General features: G+C 34.4%; 1 long non-coding RNA gene across 1 annotated transcript; it reads right to left on the reverse strand.

The window, feature by feature from the left end:
- Positions 1-1,459: 1,459 nt before the first annotated feature.
- LOC117320131 lies at positions 1,460-5,810 on the reverse strand. The gene is made up of 2 exons (XR_004530926.1): positions 5,720-5,810; positions 1,460-2,390 (listed from the first exon to the last, which is right to left on the reverse strand). It is a non-coding gene; the product is annotated as an uncharacterized LOC117320131 (long non-coding RNA).
- Between the last annotated feature and the right edge of the window lie 675 nt (positions 5,811-6,485).

Consider the following 6,485-nt stretch of genomic DNA (forward strand, 5'->3'; position numbering starts at 1 on the left):
TTCACCTCATAAGAAACGGTCTACGGGAAAATGCTATGTTAACATATAATTTTACTGAACTCGCAACGACATTGGCAATTACTGACATTCCGAATCATGCCTGCGAAAAAACTGTTTGAAAAATGTGGATATGTATAGTGACTACTGTTTACATTTCTAATTTAGTACTATATATATATCATAGACACGGTGAAATTTAAAAGAGAAGTCTAATAAAATCCTGTATATAATTGAACATTGTATCAATCTCATGTTGTCTGTTATTTCTGTCGCACGTGGCCTGTCAATCCGAGAGCGCTGATTCGCTCGTGTGTTATAATGAGCTGCGGTAATTGGTATCGTGGTCCCGCCCACTGTCTTTTGTATTGCACAACGATGTTCGACAAATGGGTCACTGAGTTGTCGGGTGGTGCCAGGTGATACACGGCCTGAACCGTCAACGGTTTGCATGTTAGCACTGTAATACTGTGACTTTTTATATATATATATATTGAGTGAGTCAGACAAAATTAAGATGACTGAAAAGCCACCATGAACCGGCAATGAAACTTCTCGGCAGTTGATAAACAAAGCCATACTTTTCTGTTTATCATCTGGGAATCTAACTTGGCACACGCAGGTTTGTTTCACGTTCCATTTTTAGATGTTTTACATACTTTATTTATGAATTGTTGATATAACTGAGCAGATTTAAAGGAAATCAAATGAAGATGAACCCTTAGGGGATTCTTAAGTCTAGCTTGATTAAATTTAATATTCATAAACAAAAACATAGAGGCTTAAGCTTTGTCTGCTTTAAGTAACGCTGTGTACATTTCTAAATAGAGCAATTATGGCTATTATTCCAGCAATTAACATTAATCCTTCATGAGATTTTTTTAAGCATTTCGAATTAAAGAAACTAGCAAGAAACTCAACTGTTTTAGATTCAGAAGAAAGTAAGGGTTTGAATCAGGACTTTTTTAAACAAATGACAACTCAGGGTGACATTGTGTCAGAAATGAAGACGGGGCTTCCAATCTTGGTATTTATTCCATGATGCTGCAGAGTGCGGAGTTAAAAGTTACTGGAACATTGAAAAAAAAAGTTTTGTTTTTACATTTAATGGTGAGACAATATCACAACCCTCGATATATTGATATATTCTCATAAAATAATAATGACGAGATATCTCGGTGCATATATATACAGTAGCATGTTTTAATATTTTTTCTGCAATCTACGACCTGAAAATTACAGCTTTGGCACTAGTAAAATAAATTTCATGAATATATCAATCAATGAATGGAATCGTTTTGTAGCTCATGATCATTTATTTCAATCCATAATTGACTCGAGTAAATGTCATTTGTCAGTGGCGCCTATATTAGTGGCCATGGCATCTTAAATTCATTGGCGACCAGTTACAAAGTTACAAAGATGTTACACTGATCTTAAGAATTAATAGAGTTTTTTCCCCCCAAATTTAAGACAACTAGACCAGGCGACTAACTTTTCAATTGGCGCCTAGACTTTATGACTTGGTAGCCAAATAGGCCACCTGGTAAAAATATCTTCTTTGAACCCTGTTTGTTTTAAACTTCTCAATAGCTCCAAATATAATATATTTAGGAAGACAGGTAGCATAAAGTTAAAAGAAGAAAAATTCTTCAAAGAAAATTCATTGTCATTGCACGGTTTTAAAAAACGCGAAATTCATATCATTGCACGGATTGAGAAATGTAAATTTCCTATCACTGCATGGATTAAGAGATGTATATATGTGTAGAGGATATAATTTTCAAAGAATTCATTTTTCGAATAGTAATAAACATCATTAATGCTATAACTGATAGCCTGTAATAAAAAATGTAAAGAATATAGCCTACCTAGAATCTTTCCATATTTAGAAAAGATTTCTTCCATTTCAGCCTTTGTTATTTTGTCATACGGCAAATTTCCGATAAAAACTCGGGATTTCATCAGGTCTGGATCATTCACATTGGTTTCATTTGTTGGACTTTTTGAAACGTCATACTGTGGGAATTGAGGGGGTGAAGGTGATCTAGACGAGGATGAAGATGGTGAAACAGACACCAGTCTGTCATGACTGTCCCTTTTGAAGACCCGTCGCTTGCTTTTAGGAATATTTCTCTTTAGCACTGGCTTTGGACTCCTGCTGCGACGACTTCTTGAGCTCCTGCCTCCCCTGTAAGGACTTCGACTCCTTCGGGAGCTACTCTTTACACTCCGGGAGTTGCTCCTTACACTCCTGGATCTTTCTCTGTCCCTGCTTCGACTACGATGTTTAGGAAGAACGCGCCCAAACTGATCAACCCTAGTTGGACTACTACTACGGGATCGGGACCTTGATCCCATTGTTCATACAATGACTCTGAAACAGACTACAGCTGAAACACATAACATCATCATATTAGAGAAATGTCAACAGGTATTATTAAACAAAATTTGTTCACTGCCCATTTCATATATATACAGATAAAGTGCTTCAGTGCAACTTTGATATTTCTAAAAAAGTCAATATATATTGGAGATTAAAATCATAAGAATGGGAAACAGAAATCCTAATTACTCAATTTATTAACCATTCAATCCAACAAACTGTAACTAGATCTATAACTTATTGGCCAATTATTGTTTATAAATCTGACATTAATTTAGCTTCTAATAAATCAAATCTGACCCCTGTAATCTTGAACAGGGTAAAGTTCAATTCCTTTATATCTGAAATTAACAGGAAGCTAATCATTCCCAAGTATTTTTTTAAATCATGGTACTTTTGTGTATATTAACAAAACACCAAAATAATCAACACATCATAAAGCCACACAATCAGGCAACAAAATTAAATCTATAAGATTTTGACTTATAACATATCTTAACCTATTCAAATGTGTCTTTTTGGATATATCTGCTGAAAGTATCCTTCTGCAATACCTTCAACTTTTAAGAAATGATTGAAGATGCCTACCAAAATTGTTAATTCCACTTAATACTGATGCGGTCTGACTGCAAAAACATAAAAGCCAATGAAAATTCCGAAAATTCCGTTACTCATCAATTATGTCATTCTTCAAAAGTATTCAGCAAATCCTCGAAAAAGAAAGATGCGAAAAAGATACCGAAATAATTTTCAAAATGATGAACTTGAAAAAAAAAGGGTTGGAAAACATTTTCATCATCTTTTTGTCCAAATCTACTGAAAGCATTTCTGAAGTTACCACACAACATAATCAATAAAATAACTAAAGCTCACGAACAACTGTTATAATATATAACAAAGACAAAATTTTCCTTCCATTTCCAAGATTGTTGATTTTCAATCTAAATTTGATTTGCTATAAAATTTCATAGCACAATGACCTAATACCGTATTACAAGTTCATGATTGTATTTTTATAGTAAGGCACTGTGATTTTATGTATTTAACAGACCCGACAATCCAGCCAGACAACCATTTATTATATGTTTACTTTCAAGTCCAAGATCTATTACTGGTATACATAGTGGGTGGTATTGGGGTTAGCATGTAAGGATCCAGCTTGACCTATAGGACAATGGACTGGCAAACTAAGGACAAGAAGACTGTGTCTTCTATTTCTACCTGGTAGTGTCCACAATCACTTAATCATGATATGGCAACACTAGCCGAGCTACCAACCCTTTATCTTAAATATGACTGCTCTGAAGTTTTTTGGCCATTTTCAAAGAAGGACTATTTAAGTCAAGATTCCTTGTCTATATTTAATATATAACCTTATAGTAAAAGCTATTTCAAAAATAAAAAGATTTCTCCACCCTATTTTTTTCCTGGCATGTTGGTGGAATTGTACTGTATTATATTTTATAAGGCCTCACAAGGACGCACACTACGCATTGGCTATCCCATTACAGATTTGGTCCCAATGACCACTGTAAGTGCAATCGATAGGAGATTGAAAGGCTTCATTACACACTGATGTACATCCTGGGTTGGTGCATGTTTGGGGTGTGTACATACACAATAAGAGGGTTATGGTGGTGGCACACACTACACGCCTTTCCTATTTTCATCTGTAGTTGTAAATCATATCCTAGTCACTTGTTGGTATTTATCAAGCACATTCTAGTGATGGGAATCGGATGAGATATTCACGATCGATTAATCTGGATAATCAGATGACCTTGTCCGATCAATTATCGATTATTATCAGATTTTTTAAATCAGATTTAATCTAAAAGTTAATCTGAAGATTATGCAAATGATATTTAGTAAACATCATTGTTTTCTGGTTTGTTAATTTTAGGAGCAATTTATCAAAACGTCAGTCTGCCGCTTTTTCTTAAAGGTAAAAATAAGATGACTAAATATCAACCAGACAGATCATTACAAGCCCATGTTTGATTGATATTAACTCCTGGAGATCACAACTACGCAATTATTTTACTTACAATTCAACTTTTGTGGTTATTGAGACATATATCATGTTTGTATGTAAATTAAATATCTATGAATTATCTATATTTCAACCATGTGTAGTGCCGACGCATTGACATTCGTTTACCCGATGTCTTTTAATTATTTGCATATGTTTTCATACATAAAAACCACACATGGTGATTGCCAAATTCTTTGTTTGAAAAGTCATCATTACATTCAAACACCAACATAAACACAAGCTGTTGACTGGTTGATTGAACATACAAACTTGTCTGCCAATTTGTATAGCATGCATGGGTCGAACGCTTTAGTGCTACTTCAACCAGTCAAACAAGCATCTGCTGGACCTTTTGACTAATGAAGAAAACAATGCTGGAAAGTGATTCCGGAAAAAGAGGAAAAAAACTATGGAAAATTCACTCATCAAATTTTTGGATTTTATGATCGATATTGCTATAAATGTTTCAAATCCATTAATTTTCCATTATAATCGATGATCAGCCCACCACTAGCACACTCTTAAATGTATTTATTACTATAAAACATTTCACTACACCCTATCGAAGACAGAATTAACTTCATAATTCTATAGTAAGATTGTGTGCATATGATGACAGGAAGGATCATGCTAGTTTTTCAGTGAACTTGTAAGTTAGGTATCAATTAATCTGAAGGTTTCTAATGTTTTATCGACCTTTTAAAAATCTTTGGTTAGCCAAAACTACCAATATGGAGTCTGTGGCAGATTTATTATGGTAACTAACCTCATTTTGAGCATGATAGTATGTTTCTACTTATATAGAAAATGCTTCATTAATGTACTGTTTGAATGCCGTGAATGTCTATATGAAAGGATACTGATAATGCAGCTTTCATTGGTGAGCAAGACTCAGCAAGTAAGAATTACTGGATTGACAGGTGCAGATAAAACATAAACTCACAGTTGACTTGGAATATAATTTCCCATCTAAAAATAGCTCTCTGTATACGTAGGACATCACGAATTTGCAATCAACGCCAAAGGGAAATTCATCATAATAATTGGAGCATGGATTGGATTAGTTATCTTTATTATAAGACTAATATCTATCCCTTTTTACGTCGTTTTTCTCCATTGGAAGCTTCATCCGGCATGAGGACGGGAAAATGGCCGCGAACTGCAAAGCATGTGGCTAGCCAGTAGGCCTCCAGAAAAAAATGATCGCCAAATATCCAAAGGATCCATACACGCTGTAAAACAGATTCTGAAATAATGAATAACAACTCAGACTTTAAAATACATAAACAGCTGATACTTACATAAAACTGTATTGATGAAAACAAAGAAGATCTAACGTTGGCTTATAGGTCTAACGCATAATATATTCGCAAGCTCCTCCAAAGCCTCTTTCTGAATACGATTCACACATAATGATACGAAGCCTCCGATTGGTTACATTTTTACTGAGAAAGCTAATCATATTAGACGTCTTAGGTTATCAGACGCGGAGAATGAAGAGAAACAGAATAATGTCAGCAGAGCAAACAGAAGGTGATAATATAACCAATTTTGAGGATTTTCAAATTATTTTCACTTTAATCGTACACCATTGCACGCGTGGTCATATATGTTATGTATAAAAAATTGTTAAAATAATATTAATGTTGTACGACACGAACAACTTTATTATTTTGACAGTGGCACTGAGCCAGTACTGGTCAGAAATTAGAATATAGATCTATGTGGTTACGGTCTGTTTTGGCGGACTACTACAGCAGCTACAGTACCAGCTGACTAAACCTTATGCTAATATTAGTCTACCATTCTAAACCACTAAACTGCCATAGTCTGTACTAGGGTATTTGATGAACAACCATACTAACTATGCTTTGGTTCCAAATTTAACATCACTGGTAGATAGTATATGAAAATGTGAAAGTTACTAATATTTATAGTAGACTATTAGGATAATGTTTACATGTAGTTAGAGAGCCCTGGTGAGATATTTCCAATTTCGACATCTAGTAAGCATTAGTGATCATCATTTGTGACTGATCACTTGCAGGGTTTTTCTCATTGGTTTGG

The sequence above is a fragment of the Pecten maximus genome, unplaced genomic scaffold, assembly GCF_902652985.1.
Source record: "Pecten maximus unplaced genomic scaffold, xPecMax1.1, whole genome shotgun sequence".
Lineage (NCBI taxonomy): Eukaryota > Metazoa > Mollusca > Bivalvia > Pectinida > Pectinidae > Pecten > Pecten maximus.